The sequence below is a fragment of the Syngnathus scovelli genome, chromosome 2 (assembly GCF_024217435.2).
Source record: "Syngnathus scovelli strain Florida chromosome 2, RoL_Ssco_1.2, whole genome shotgun sequence".
Taxonomy (NCBI): Eukaryota; Metazoa; Chordata; class Actinopteri; order Syngnathiformes; family Syngnathidae; genus Syngnathus; species Syngnathus scovelli.
Genome location: NC_090848.1, coordinates 28,222,042 through 28,235,605, shown reverse-complemented (window position 1 = coordinate 28,235,605; position 13,564 = coordinate 28,222,042). Strand labels below are relative to the sequence as shown.

The following is a 13,564-nucleotide window of genomic DNA, read 5'->3' as shown; positions in this document are numbered from 1 at the left end:
TTGTTTGGCATGCTCAAACATGGCCAATAAAATTTCTTGAATCTTGAACACTTCCCCAGGGAGGCATCTGGGAGGTATCCTAATGAGATGCCCGAGCCACCTCATCTGGCTCCTTTCAACGTGGAGGAGCAGCAGCTCTTCTCCGAGTCTCTCCCAGATGACCGAGCTTCTCACCTTATCACTAAGGGAGAGCCCGGAAACCCTGCGGAGGAAAGTCATTTCGGACGCTTGTATCCGGAATATTTTTCTTTCAGTTACAACCCATAGCTCGTGACCATAGGTGAGGGTAGGAGAGTAGATCGACCAGTAAATTGAGAGCTTTGCCTTTTGCCTCAGCTCTCTCTTCACCACGACGGACCAGTACAGAGTCCGCATTACAGCCGACGCTGCATCGATCCGCATGTTGATCTCACGCTTCATCCTGCCCTCGCTCGTGAACAAGACCCCAAGATACTTGAAATCCTCCACTTGGGGCAGGATGTCATCCCCGATCCGGAGAGGGCATTACACCGAGGACCATGGACTCAGATTTGGAGGTACTGACCCTCATCCCGACGCTTCACACTCGGCTGCGAACCGCTCAAGTGAGAGCTGGAGATCACGGTTTGAAGAAGCCAACAGCACCACGTTGTCTGCAAAAATCAGAGATGCAATGCTGAGGTCCCCAAACCGGACACCCTCAACGCCTTGGCTGCGCCTAAAAATTCTGTCCATAAAACTTAAGAACAGAATCAGTGACAAAGGCAGCCTTAGCGGAGTCCAACCCTCACTGGGAACGAATCAGACTTACTGCCGGAAATGCGGACCAAACTCTGGCATCGATGATACAGGAACCGAACCGCCCTTATCAGTTGGCTCGGCACCCCGTACTCCCGAAGCACCCTCCACAGAACCTCCCAAGGGACACGGTCGAACGCCTTCTCCAAGTCCACAAAACACATATGGACTGGTTGAGCAAATTCCCATGCACCCTCGAGGATCCTGCCGATGGTATAGAGCTAGTCCACTCTTCCACGGCCAGGACGAAAACCACACTGCTCCTCCTGAATCCGAGGTTTGACCTCCCAACGGACCCTCCTCTCCAGCACCCCTGAATAGGCCTTACCAGGGAGGCTGAGGAGTGTAAATGCAGTTGGAAGACACCCTCCTTTAAGAGGGGAACCGCCACACCAGTCTGCGAATCCAGAGGCACCGTCCCCAATGTTCACGCAATGTTGTAGAGGTGTGTCAGCCAGGGCAGCCCCACAATATCCAGAGCCTTTAAGAACTCCGGGCGGATCTCATCCTTGCCCCCGGGGTCTTACCTCAGAGAAGTTTTTTAACTATCTCAGTGACTTCGACCCCAGAGATTGGAGGTCCACCTCAGAGTCTCCAGGCCCTGCTTCCACAATGGAAGGCGTGTCGGTGGAATTGAGGAGGTCTTCGAAGTGTTCTCCCCACTGATTCACGACGTCCCGAGTCGAGGTCAGCTGCACGCCATCTCCACTGTAAACAGTGTTGATGGTGCACTAATTCCCCCTCCTGAGACGCCGGATGGTGGACCAGAATTTCCTAGAAGCCGTCCGGAAGTCATTCTCCATGGCCTCGCCAAACTCCTCCCACGCAGTTTATGCCTCAGCAACCGCCGAAGCCGCGTTCCCCTTGGCCATCCGGTACGTGTCGGTTGCCGGAATTCCACAGGCCAGAACGGCCCGATAGGACTCCTTCAGCAGGTTCGTTACCGCCACGACAGTCACCGACCACCTTATGGCCACAGCTCGGGTCGGCTGCCTCAAAAATTGAGGCACGGAACATGGTCCACTCGGACTCAATGTCCCCCGCCTCCTCCGGGACGTGGGAATAGCTCTGCCGGAGGTGGGAGTTGAAGCTCTTCCTGACAGGGGATTCTGCCAGACGTTCCCAGCAGACCCTCACAGTACGTTTGGGTCTGCCAGGTCGGACCGGCATCTTCCCCCACCATCGGAGCCAACCCACCACCAGGTGGTGATCAGTTGACAGCTCCGCCCCTCCCTTCACCCGAGTGTCCAAAATATGCAGCCGCAAATCCGATGACACAAGCGAAAACACAAACTCCAGCCGAATCGGCCACTACAGGTTAATTAAAGTCCATGTCATAGAAATGTGTCTTTAGACGTGTCTGAAATGTTTCTGTTGGAAATGATGTACTTTTTATCATTGGATTCTATGTAACTACTTTTGTGTGCAAGATTCTCCGCAGTATGTGACCATCTAGCCTTGTGAAAATGACTTGGGGGCATATGGCCGGCTAATGACTGGAGTCATTAGCCGTGCTATACAATAAGCCCCACAGTTAGCTACACATGATCAGATCATGAGATTGTCATGGGATGGCTGAAGCAGACGCACTAAAGACTATGTCTTTGTTAAGCTAATGGTCATGAGACGTCCATACTGCTCCGACCATAAGAGTATCTCCTTTGTTCTGTGGTAATGAGATAATAATTATGGCCTTCCTGTTTGGAAACCTACTCGATCATGTACACTTGCCCCTTTGTTTCTCTCTCAATAAAAGGCACGGCTAAACTCAGAGCAGAGTGCGGATCTCAGCCACACTTGCTGCGTGTGTCTGGGCTGCGCCCTTCTGCGCAGAAGAAAACGCTAAGCCAAAAAGACCTACCGCCTCTGAGATTGATTTCAGATAAATGTTGTCAACCCAACATTTTCTACTGAGGTAGCAGTTCTAATATCCATTGGTAGGGCATTCCAAAGCCCTGGAGCCCGAATAGAAAATGCTCTAGACCCTGCAGAAATTTTTTGGGCCCTCGGGGTTACAAAAAGACTAGCGTTTTGCGAGCGGAGCTTACGAGACGGAACGTAAGGAACAACTAGGTCGACAAGATATGAAGGCGCTAAGCCATGCAATGTATTATAGGTTAATAGGAGAACCTTGAAGTCACATCTTAAATGGACCGGGAGCCAATGTAAGTTGGCTAATATTGGGGTAATGTGATCAAATTTTCTTGTCCGTGAGAGAAGCCTTGCAGCAGCATTTTGTACTAACTGTAGACTTTTGATACTGGACGTGTTACACGTTACAGTGGTCCAGGCGCGACGTAATAAACGCATGTATAATAGTTTCCACATCACCGGTCGAGAGGATCGGATGAATCTTAGCAATATTACGAAGGTGAAAAAACGCAATTCTAGTTACGTTCTTAATGTGCTTTAGAAAGGAGAGCGTCTGGTCAAATATTACCCTGAGATTAGTTACAGTATCGCTCTGAGTGATAGTACGGTTATCCATAGTTATAGTGGTTTCCTTAAATAAGTGGTGAGGTAACGAGCTGGCCCAATTATCAACATCTCAGTTTTATCTGGGTTAAGACAAAGGAAATTGAGAGATATCCATTGCTTGATCTCCGCAAGGCATGCCTCAAGATTACAAGAGTCCCGCGGATCTGTCATCGATAACGGCATATATAATTGAGTGTCATCCGCCTAACATTGAAAACTAATATTATATTTACGTATTATGTCCCCAAGCGGAATCATATAAATATTAAATAGAATTGGTCCGAGTACCGTTCCCTGCGGGACACCACACGTAACATTATAGAGCTTAGAGGTCACATTGCCATGGACCACTCAGTGCGTCCTGTTTGATAGGAATAGAACAAGCCTAGTGCTGACCCTGAAATACCAACACAGCTTTTAAGGCGCTCTAAGAAAATATCGAAGTCCGCAGTGTCAAAGGCAGCACTAAGATCAAGTAATAACAATACCGATGAAGTGTTTGAACCCATAGCTATGAAGAGATCATTAGTCACTTTAGCAAGTGCTGTCTCGGTGGGATGATTAGCTCTAAAACCAGACTGAAAACATTCCTATTGATTATTGGCGACCATGCAATCAATATACTGCTGGCATATACCAGAGGAGACATCCATCCATCCATCTTCTTCCACTTATCCAGGGTCGGGTTGCGGGGGCAGCATCTTCAGGAGGGACTCCCGGACTTCCCTCATCCTAGCCACTTCATCCAGCTCATCCCGGGGGATCCCAAGGCGTTCCCAGGCCAGCTGAGAGACAGTCTCTCCAGCGCGTCCTGGGTCATCCCCGGGGTCTCCTACCGGTGGGACATGCCCGGAACACCTCCCCAGGGAGGCGTCCAGGAGGCATGCTGATGAGAGGCCCGAGCCACCTCATCTGGCTCCTCTCAACGTGGAGGAGTAGCGACTCTACTACGAGCCTCTCCCGGATGACCGAGCTTCTCACCCTATCTCTAAGGGAGAGCCCAGACATCCTGCGGAGAAAACTCATTTTGGCCACTTGTATCCGGGATCTTGTTCTTTCGGTCACGACCCATAGCTCGTGACCATGGGTGAGGGTAGTGTTAGGGTTGATAGATTAGTTTGATCCTATGCTTATGTTGGAATGTAACCTGTAGTAATATAATTCGCTTGTCCTGTCTTAACAAAAGTAGTAGAGCAAAGTGCTAAGATCTTTTGAACTGATTGACTAGCTGCAGAGGAAGCAATCAAAGTTGTTTTGTTCACACAACATCGTGAAAGACCCCCTGCTGTGCTTTGATCAGCAGGCCAGGGGCTTCGGCCCCATCCTGTCTACTCTCACCCCCACTCTCAACCCCCACTCTGTTTCTCTCAATAAAAATGCTCCTGCGAGAGGCGTGAGTCAGACTGCATTCGATCATCACTGTACACACAGCAACGAATGGACTCTCCCCCTGCAGGTGCTTAAAAGGACTTACTTGTCTCCTGTTTGGTTCTTGCAAAATAAGTTGGAGTGTGCACAACTCTAACAGGCAGGAGCATAAATCGACCGGTAAATTGAGAGCTTTACTTTTTGGCTCAGCTCTCTCTTTACCACGACGGACCGGTACAGAGTCCGCATTACTGCCAACGCTACACCGATCCGCCTGTCGATCTTGCGCTCCATCATCCCTTTACTCATGAACAAGACCCCAAGATACTTAAACTCCTCCACTTGGGCCAGGATCTCATCCCCGATCCGAAGAGGGCATTCCACCCTTTTCCGATCGAGGACCATGAACTCGGATTTGGAGGTGCTGATCCTCATCCCAACCGCTTCACACTCCGCTGTGAACCGCTCAAGTGAGAGCTGGAGATCACGGCCTGAAGAAGCCAACAGCACCACGTCGTCTGCAAAAAGTAGAGACGCAATGCTGAGGTCCCCAAACCGGACACCCTCAACGCCTCGGCTGCGCCCAGAAATGCTGTCCATAAAAATTATGAACAGAATCGGTGACAAAGGGCTGCCTTGGCGGAGCCCAACCCTCACTGGGAACTAATCCGACTTACTGCCAGAAATGTGGACCAAACTCTTGCATCGGTGATACAGGGACCGAACCGCCCTTAACAGTTGGCTCGGCACCCCGTACTCCCGAAGCACCCTCCACAGAACCTCCCAAGGGACACGGTCGAACGCCTTCTCCAAGTCCACAAAACACATGTGGACTAGTTGGGCGAACTCCCATGCACCCTCGAGGATCCTGCTGAGGGTGTAGAGTTGGTCCACTGTTCCACGGCCAGGACGAAAGCCACACTGCTCCTCCTGAATCCGAGGTTTGACCTCCCAACGGACCCTCCTCTCCAGCACCCGTGAATAGACCTTACCAGGGAGGCTGAGGAGTGTGATTCCCCTGTAATTGGAACACACCCTCCGGTCCCCCTTCTTATAGAGGGGAACCACCAACCCAGTCTGCCAATCCAGAGGTACTGTCCCCGATGTCCACGCAATGTTGTAGAGGCGTGTCAGCCATGACAGCCCCACAACATCCAGAGCCCTTAAGAACTCCGGGCGGATCTCATCCACCCCCGGGGCCTTGCCACCGAGGAGTTTTTTAACTACCTCAGTGACTTCGACCCTAGAGATTGGAGAGTCCGGCTCGGAGTCCCCAGGTCCTGCTTCCACAATGGAAGGCGTGTAGGTGGAATTGAGGAGATCTTCGAAGTATTCTCCCCACCGACTCACGACGTTCCGAGTCGAGGTCAGCAGCACGCCATCTCCACTGTAAACAGTGTTGACGTTGCACTGCTTCCCCTTCCTGAGACGCCGGATGGTGGACCAGAACTTGCTCGAAGCCGTCCGGAAGTCATTCTCCATGGCCTCGCCAAACTCCCACGCCCGACAGGAGTCCAGCAGGCCAAAACGGCCCGATAGGACTCCTCCTTCAGCTTGACGGCATCCCTTACTGCCGGTGTCCACCAGCGGGTTCGGGGATTGCCGCCACGACAGGCACCAACGACCATACGGCCACAGCTCCGGTCGGCTGCCTCAACAATGGAGGTGCGGAACATGGTCCACTCGGACTCAATGTCCCCTGCCTCCCCCGGGACGTGGGAAAAGCTCTGCCGGAGGTGGGAGTTGAAGCTCTTCCTGACAGGGGATTCTGCCAGACGTTCTCAGCAGACCCTCAAAGAGCGTTTGGGTCTGCCAGGTCAGACCGGCATCTTCCCCACCATTGGAGCCAACCCACCATCAGGTGGTGATCAGTTGACAGCTCCGCCCCTCTCTTCGCCCGAGTGTCCAAAACATGCAGCCGCAAATCCGATGACACGACTACAAAGTCGATCATCGAACTGCGGCCTAGGGTGTCCTGGTGCCAAGTGCACACATGGACACCCTTATGTTTGAACATGGTGTTCATTATAGAAAATCCGTGTCGAGCACAGAAGTCCAATAATAGAACACATCTCGGATTCAGATCGGGGTGGCCGTTCCTCCCAATCACGCCCTTCCAGGTCTTACTGTCATTGCCCACGTGAGCATTGAAGTCACCCAGTAGAACGATGGAGTCCCCAGAAGGAGCGCTCTCCAGCGCTTCCTCCAGGGACTCCAAAACGGGTGGGTACTCTGAGCTGCCGTTTGGTGCATAGACACAAACAACAGTTAGGACCCGTCACCCCACCCGAAGGCGGAGGGAGGCTACCCTCTCGTTCACCGGGGTGAACCCCAATGTGCAGGCGCCCAGCCGGGGGGCAATAAGTATACCCACACCTGCTCGATGCCTCTCACCGTGGGCAACTCCAGAGTGGAAGAGAGTCCAGCCCCTCTCGAGAGGGCTTGTACCGGAACACAAACTGTGTGTGGAGGCAAGTCCGACTTTGTCTAGTCCGAACTTTTCTGCCTCGCACACCAGCTCAGGCTCCTTTCCAGCCAGAGAGGTGACATTCCATGTCCCAAGAGCCAGCTTCTGCAGCCGGGGATCAGACCGCCGAGGTCCCTGCCTTTGGCCGCCGCCCAGCTTACACTGCACCCGACCCCTTTGGCCCCTCCCACAGGTGGTGAGCCCATGAGAAGGGGGACCCACGTTTCCTTTTCGGGCTGTGCCCGGCCGGGCCCCATGGGCGAAGGCCCGGCCACCAGACGCTTGCGTTCAAGCCCCGCCTCCAGGCCTGGCTCCAGAGGGGGGCCCCGGTGACCCGCGTCTGGGCGAGGGAAAACTAGATCCAAATTTCTTAATCGTCATAAGGGGTTTTGTGAGACAGAGGAGACAGACAGATTAATTATATTTGAGACGAACGGTTCTAAAATTTAAAATAATTCTTTAAATAGTTTGGCTGGAAGCGGGTCGAGTAAACATGTTTGTTTAGCCGCACTAACCAATTGTGTAAGCCTTTCAAGGGACATGCTTTTAAAATTTGGGAGGGTTATTGCATGATTGTCCGCGCCGGTAATCGGCGGTCTCGACTCAGCAATTGGAACGGTCATCATCGGCTGGCGTAGTGTTAGCTTTGCTACTGTATCAAATAAGTATTTAGGATTGTTTTGATAGAGATTATTAACTTGCAAGAAATAATTAGTTTGTGCTAAGATAAGCGCATCTTTATATTTCAGGAGGCTGCCACGCCATGCTTGATGGAAAACCTCAAGTTTGGTTAAACCCCATTTGCGCTCATGCTTTCTACATAATTGCTTGAGCGTATGTGTTTCATCTGTGAACCACGGCGTAGGCATTCTATGGCGAGTTTTCAGACGTAGTGGCACAACAGAGTCGATGGCATTTAACAATGTCGCATTGAATTCATTTGTAAGAGAGCCAATATATGCGGGAAATATGGCAGTTGCCTGCGGCAGTAACTCAGATAACGCAGTCGCAGTTACGAAGTTAATATTACGGCTGCTGTAATTCTGATTGCGCTCTTGTCTTTGACAAAGAACTAAAATTTCAAATTTTATTAAGTAATGATCAGACATAACAGTAGTGTATGGCAGTACTGTTATATTTGAGGTTGCCAGTCCTCGGGATAATACCAGAGCTAAGGTATTTCCATTCTTATGTGTTGCTGCCTGTATGGCTTGCGTAAAACCAAACATATCAGTTAAAGTCTGAAACGCCGAAGTAAGTGGCTCTGACAGTAAATTCATGTGGATATTGATATCACCCATAATTATTATATTATCCGAATTTTTCATAGATCAGCCACGAATTCTGAAAATTCATCGGGGAAGTCAGAGTAAGCCCCGGGTGGACGGTAAATAGCAGCAAGATAAAATGACGGCGAAGCGGTGGATTGGACAGTGAGAACTTTAAATGTTTTAAATACATTAATCGAACGAGGCCTAAATCTAAGATCGGAATTAGAGACGAGGGCGACACCCCCACCGGATGCGACCGATGCGAGCTCACAAAATTTGGAGGCAAGGCTTCATTAAGGGGCAGCAGTTCATTAGGTTTTTACCAGGTCTCGCAAAGACCAAAAATGTGTAGATTATGTTCTGTAGTGAGGTCATCAACAAGTACTGCTTTCAAATGAAATTATCTCATATTCATAAAACTGAGTTTGAGTCTCGTCGGTAGATCAGGGTTCGTATCTATCGGAGGATTTTTAAACGGAATGCGAGTAAGATTGTGTTGTCTAGGCCCAACATTACCTCTAAAATGTTTATTAGCGCGGCGGGTAGATACAACCATAGGAATTTGATAGTTAATATTCGGCAAACATGTAATATTATCTAGAACAGGCACCGTTCCATGAACGTGACCGGTCAGGGTGGTGTGATTGGATGTGTCTACTACCCCAGTAGAAAGTGTGTCAATGTATACTGTAGCACTATTCAAACTGTGACGCTCGAGTCTACACAAAAAGCTATGTGCGTGCTGGGAATCTAGCCTAGCGCTAGTTAACTTTAACTTAACAGACTCCAAACCCATCCTAACAGGTGGCCTAGTCACCTGTGACCCGATCTGTTCTAAAGTGACCTGTCATGAATGTCTCAAACAGAAATTTATATTCCTTGAAAGAGTGAAGGCGCCTTCACGGTTAGGATGAAGGCCATCCTTCCTCAGCAGGTCGGGGCGGCCCCAGAAGGAGGACCAGTTATCTATAAAATACAGTCCCTGCTTCTTACAGAAACCAGCCATCCATCAATTAAGGGAGACAAATCTACTAAACCTCTCATCAGTGCCTCTCGCAGGAGGGGGCCAGAGACAAATACTCGACGCCGACTCATCTTTCTGGCGAGATCACAAGTCCTCGCTATGTTTTTCTTTGTGATCTCTGATTGCCTCATGCTGACATCATTGGTGCCAACGTGTATCACTATATCCGAGTAGCTAGTGTTGTTGGACCTACGCTGTTGACTATCGCGAGCCAGCTCCCTAAGATTCGCTTCTATGTCGGGTGCTCTGGCTCCAGGAATACACATTACCGTGGCTGGATTTGTAAGCGTGATGTTTCGTGTAATGGAGTCACCTATGACCAAGGTGCGAGAGCCAGTAGACCGAGATGACTTAGGACGACTATGCATTTTAATTGGCTCATCGCAGTTAGCAAGCCGCTTAGGGCTAATGCTAACTGGGCTAGCGGGCTGACTACAGCCCGCATCTGTGTCCGCCACATCTACGGTTATCGCACTATTCTGTTCTAGCTAGTGGCCGCGTCCCTCTAGGAGGGACAAGCTCTCTAAAAGAAGGGTGTAGTTGGTGCACGAAGCCGTACAAACCTCTTGATCCGCAGCCATATTTACGTGTCCAATGATCGACGATCGAGAGCCGAACAGTGACGTGGTCAAAATAGCAGGGATTGACGGTCCGCAACTTTCAACAAAAGTAAACTCCCAAAAGTGGAGTAAAAAACTTAAAAAGCAAGGAAAAACTCAAACCCCGTCACCAGATTAGACCACAGATAGGTAATGTGAAATGTGACTGCATCTCAAACAAAACCCCGAGTTTTCTGACCCGACACGTGGTTTCAGGAGGCGACGGGTGAGTGAATCCGAGTGGAGTAAAAAACTAGAAAAGAACATACAAATGTAGGAATGTAGAGCGTCTATCTAGTGACGCTGTGGCGCTCTACGTGACACTCTACGTGGCAAAAAAAGAGCGCTCTCCAGCACTTCCTCCAAGGACTCCAAAAAAGGTGGGTACTCTGAGCTGCCATTTGGTGTATAGACACAAACAACAGTCAGGACCCGTCCCCCAACCTGAAGGCAAAGGGAGGCTACCCTCTCGTTCACCGGGGTGAACCGCAATGTGCAGGCGCCCAGCCGGGGGGCAACAAGTATGCCCACACCTGCTCGACGCCTCTCACCGTGGGCAACTCCAGAGTGGAAGAGAGTCCAGACCCTCTCGAGAGGGCTTGTACCTCTCTGATATATTGCATTTGTTTTATTGCTATGTGTAATTATCGGCAGTATTTATTAAGGAGTTATCGTTGGTTTATTTAGCTATGGAACAAATTAAACAGTTTATTGTTATGGAAATATTTGATCCAACATACGACTATTTCAACATACAAAGTAGGTCCCAGACCAAATTAAATTCATATGTAGAGGTTTGACTGTAGTTGTATGTGGGATCAACTAATCCCAAAAGAATACACTAATTTGTTTAATGCGACCCACAGCTAAAATCCAACAACTCCTTAATAAATACTGCAAATAATCACACACAGCAATAAAACAAATGCATTATATCAGAGGGATGTAAAAAGAAATCAATTACAAATAAATAATCAATTGTTTTTTATTGTTATTGTATCTTAGAGACACAGCGATTCATACGTTGTAACTTACAGTGTGTGCACTCCAAACTAACTTAGCTTATTTTTTTATTCTTTTATATTTTATGTATTGTTTTCTATTTTTAAATTTTCTTTATCATCCAACTTACATAACGTTAACATAATGCAATATATGGTGTTGGCTTTGACTGCACCGACTGGGGAGTTTTTGAAGCTGCAACTTTAGACCTGCATGAACTCACTGACACTGTCACATCATACATCAGTTTTTGTGAGGATCTGTGTGTGCAGACTAAGACCTTCTGCACGTACAACAACGACAAACCTTGATTTACACCGAACCTCAGGAGGCTGCGCAAAGTCAAGGAGGAGGTCTACAGGAGCGGCGACCGGGACCTGTTCAAGCAGACCAGAAACACACTGAACCGAGAGGTCAGGAAAGCCAGGAGGTGTTACGGGGAGAGCCTGGAGAGACACCTCTCTGCCAATCCTGATCCCTCAACAGTGTGGAAAGGTCTGCAGAGCATCACGGGCTTCAAAAAACGAACCCCCCGTCCTGTGGAGAGCCCAAGGCTTGCTAACCAGCTAAACAGGTTCTACTGCAGGTTTGATCGGACAACGGGACCTCCTGCAGCACAATATACATACTCACCTCCCCCACAACTGCTCTGTCCACACCTCCATCACCGTTGTCACCGACTCTCTCTCTTGCAGAGGCCGCGCTTGCACTCCAGATCCGCGAGGAGGAAGTGCGCCAGATGTTCCGGAGACAAAAGATCAGGAAGGCACCGGGCCCAGACGGCGTGCCACCTTCCTGCTTGAAAGTCTGCGCTGAGCAGCTGGCGCCCACCTTTGCACGGATCTTCAACCGTTCCCTGGAGCTGTATGAGGTGCCCTCGTGCTTCAAGAGCTACACCATCGTTCCAGTGGCCAAGAAGCCCGCCATCACAGGTTTGAATGACTATGGACCTGTCGCACTGACATCTGTGGTCATAAAATCTTTCAAGAGGTTACTGCTGAACCACCTGAAGGATGTCACGGGCCCCCTGCTTGACCCCCTCCAGTTTGCCTACCGGGCAAACAGGTCGGTGGATGATGCAGTCAACATGGGACTGCACTACATCCTGCACCACCTGGACACCACAGGAACATACGCCAGGATCCTGTTTGTGGACTTCAGCTCAGCGTTCAACACCATCGCTCCTGACATCCTCCAACAAAAGCTCATCTAGCTCATGGTGCCTGCCTCCACCTGTCAGTGGACCAGCTTCCTGACCAACAGGAGACAGCGTGTGAGGCTGGGGAGCATCACATCTGACACCCGGACCACCAATACTGGAGCCCCTCAGGGGTGCATCCTCTCCCCACTGCTCTTCTCTCTCTACACCAACGATTTCTCCTCAGGTGACTCTCCTGTGAAGCTCCTGAAGTATGCAGACGACACCACTCTCATCGGACTGATCCAGGACGGTGATGAGACTGCGTACAGACAGGAGGTGGAGCGGCTGGTCCACTGGTGCAGCCAAAACCACCTGGAGCTAAACCCGCTCAAGACCGTGGCGATGACAGTGGAGTTCAGGCGAGACCCTTCACCACTTTCACCCCTCACTATCCGCAGTAATACTATTCTCTCCACAGACACCTTCAAGTTCCTGGGAACCACAATCTCTCAGGACCTGAAATGGACCGGCCACATAGACTCTGTCCGGAAGAAGGCCCAGCAGAGGCTGTACTTCCTGAGGCAGCTCAAGAAGTTCAACCTGCCACGGGAGCTGCTGAAGACCTTCTACACTGCCATCATCCAGTCTGTCCTCTGCACCTCCATCACTGTCTGGTTTGGATCGGCCTCCAAACAAGACAAGCACAGACTGCAACGGACAATCAGGACTGCAGAAAAGATAATTGAAATCAACCTCCCATCTATCCAAGACTTGTACCTGTCCAGAACCAGGAAACGTGCAAGTAACATCTCTACAGACCCTTCTCACCCAGGTTGCAGTCTGTTTGAACTACTCCCCTCCGGACGGCGTTATAGAGCTCTGTACGCCAAAACTAGCAGACACAGAGACAGCTTCTTCCCCCAGGCTGTTGCTCTGATGAACTCACACCACTCTTAGAGTCTCAGAGTTATTACTGTGCAATAACATCCTGCTCTCCACACCTTTTTTGAATTGTCTACACTATTTGTACTATGTGTCCTCTCTGCAACCATTGCAGCCTGGTCATCCTAAAAGAGGGACCCTCCTATCTGTGGTCTCTTCTCAAGGTTTCTCATTTCCCCGAGCTGGAGTTTTGAGTTTTTCCTTGCCCTCTTGGGAGTTTAAGATCGGGGGATGTTTGAGAATATTTGCCATTTTTCACATGTCCTGAGTGTTGTTAGTCACCTAAATGTTGAACAGAGGCTGTGATTTTCCGAAATCAAATTCCTTGTTTGGCACATGGTGAATAAAAACTCTTGAATCTTGAATATGATTGTTTCAGTGATCGTTTTACCAGCAATCTCCTTTTCCTTTATCCATACAAGCAAAAGGCGTTCCATCTCTTCCTGCGACGTTCAGAGATGAGCTTGACCGCTTTGAGGGCTTTCTTCTGCTTAA

At 49.8% G+C, this 13,564-nt stretch overlaps 1 protein-coding gene across 7 annotated transcripts in view; it reads right to left on the bottom strand.

The window, feature by feature from the left end:
* Positions 1-13,564, bottom strand: part of lama5 (laminin, alpha 5) — a 463,481-nt gene that overhangs the window by 396,205 nt on the left and 53,712 nt on the right. The gene's annotated exons all lie outside the window — the stretch shown is intronic.